The sequence below is a fragment of the Silene latifolia genome, chromosome 5 (assembly GCF_048544455.1).
Source record: "Silene latifolia isolate original U9 population chromosome 5, ASM4854445v1, whole genome shotgun sequence".
NCBI lineage: Eukaryota > Viridiplantae > Streptophyta > Magnoliopsida > Caryophyllales > Caryophyllaceae > Silene > Silene latifolia.
In genome coordinates this window covers 34,335,953-34,338,409 of record NC_133530.1, presented here as the reverse complement: position 1 = coordinate 34,338,409, position 2,457 = coordinate 34,335,953, and the positions used below count along the sequence as shown (strand labels likewise).

The window sequence follows — 2,457 nt, the reverse complement described above, 5'->3', positions numbered from 1 at the left end:
TGTCCACCAACGAAAGTTGGTTAGGTTGGGAATCGCGTACCGGAAATTGGTCATATTGCTAACCTAGGTTGAGACCGAAAGGGAGAACCGGGGAGGGCACCTCTAGACTAGCGTTTGAGTTCGACCTTCGAGAGAAGGAGTTGGATGACCCGGAAAATGATGAGGGCTTAATGGACTTAGGAGATGCTAGGATACCTTAGAGAAGTGCACATCTCTAGGGTAGTCGGGCCTCTACCTTAGGATTCCGACCTCCGAGACCGAAAGGGAGGGGGGTTGGGAGAACTAGTGTCCTAATGCGAACCCGAGAGGGGGGTATTAGGCGAATTAGAGCCATATCCTCCTTACATATCACCCCAATAACTAGCTAAGGGAATCATGATGATGAATTAATAATTGTTGGTGAAAATCGATTCCTAGGCTTTTAATTCCTTGAATTACATCACTTTCATTTTCTTGCTTTATTTCCATAATTAGTTCAATTGCATTTTCGTTTATTTAGTTTAGTTGATTAGCAAAATTTCCATCTCAATTATTGTCGACTAAGCTAAACACAAGATTTAAAACGATTAATATTCTCCCATGCTCCTTGTGGATTCGACCCTCAACTAGTGCAACGAACTAGTTCACTTGCGAGGTTTAAGATTTGATAACCATCAAGTTTTTGGCGCCGTTGCCGGGGAACAAAGGCTAGATATTAATCGTTTTATTCTAGTTTAGACTAGGTCTTTCTTTGTTACTAATCCCTTTCTTGAGTAGTGGAAGGTGTTTTAGAATAACCCGGTAATCTTGAGCTCTTTGAGAATCCATTTGGAATTCCCGAAGAAGCAACAATGGCTGCGGTTCCTATGAGGGACAATTTAGCTCCAAAGAAGGTGGTAAGCCCAAGCATTGTCAAGCCACCTATACAAGTAAATAATTTTGATGTGAAGGCTACTTTATTACAACTAGTCCAAGGAAATCAATTCGGAGGGGGAGTTACCGAAAACCCCAATGAACATCTTAATGATTTCTTGGATAGTTGTGATATGTATAAAGCAAATGGAGTGTCGGAGGATGCAATCCGCCTTAGACTCTTTCCTTATTCCATGAGGGGGAGTGCTAAGGAATGGTTGAAGAGTTGTGAGCCCGATTCACTTAAAACTTGGGAGGATGTTTCCAAGGCCTTCTTGAACAAGTACTTTCCACCACAAAGGACCGCAAGAATCAAGAGTGAGCTTCAAGGCTTCACCCAACATGATGATGAGACCCTTTATGAGGCGTGGGAAAGGTATAAAGGACTCCAAAGGTTGTGCCCTCATCATGGGATCGGAAATGATGAATTGATAAACAACTTCTATGAGGGGTTGAATAATGAGATGAAGATGAACCTAGACTTCGGCTCGGGAAAAGGGGCACTAGACAAAATTGATCACAAGACGGCCAAGGAGCTTATTGAGGAAATGGTTTCCCGTACTTTTCATTGGAACAATGATAGGCATAAAAGGAAAGGAAAGTCAACCGTCGAGTCGGCTAACAATGTTGAGGTCAAGGGGTTAATAAAAGAGCTCAAGCAACAAATTGCTTTGTTGAACTCTAGTAACACCTCAAGAAACTCTTTATCAAATTCGTCTCAAGTGTATTATTGTGAGATTTGTGGAGATCAAGGGCATCCACCAAATGAATGTCCTTTGATGATAGGAGAGGCAAATTGTATGGAGCAAGTGAATGGAGTGTGGAAATCAAGTCCGGCTAGACAAGCTTTCAACAACAATCAATACCATCCCGGAATGAGAACCCACCCAAATTTTTCCCATGGCTCACAAAATGTCCAAAACCCCACTTTCCAACCAAAATCACAATTTACACCAAATTTTCAAGCTTAAAAGCAAAATCTCATCTTTCAACCAAGACCACCATTCCAACCACTTAATCAACCCACCCAACAACCATTTCAACAAAATTCTCAACCTCTCAAACAATCCACCCAACCCAAATTAAATATGGAGCTCATGATGGAGCAATTGATGAATACCCAAACCCAATTCATTACCCAATCTAACCAAAAACAAGAGGAGACAACATCTTCTATCAACCAACTAAGGACTCAAATGCAAGCCTCCCAAAGAATGACGGATAATCAAATCTCTCAATTGGCTTCTCAAATGAGTTAATTGCAAGCCTCAAATGGTAGGTTTCCGGGTAAAACCGAGGAAAACCCAAAGACCATTAATGCTATACATTTGAGGAGCGGTAGGGAGTTGGAAGACCCGGTGTTCATAAAGAGGAAAAAGAGTCGCAAACCGGAAGTTGTGGTTGAACCACCAAAAGTGGTTGAAGATGATCTTGTGGAAATTGTTGTGGAAACTCCCATGGTAGTTGATGAACCTACCAAGATTGTTGAAGAACTCAAGCAACAAGTCGTGAGACCATATGTGCCACCAATCCCTTTCCCTCAAAGGTTGGCAAGAGCAAAGCTTG

The 2,457-nt window shown here is 41.9% G+C and overlaps 1 non-coding gene across 1 annotated transcript; it reads right to left on the bottom strand.

Annotated features, from left to right (window-relative positions):
- Window positions 1-1,199: 1,199 nt before the first annotated feature.
- Window positions 1,200-1,306, bottom strand: LOC141658159 (small nucleolar RNA R71). Its single transcript, XR_012549061.1, has one exon. It is a non-coding gene; the product is annotated as a small nucleolar RNA R71 (small nucleolar RNA).
- Window positions 1,307-2,457: the final 1,151 nt, after the last annotated feature.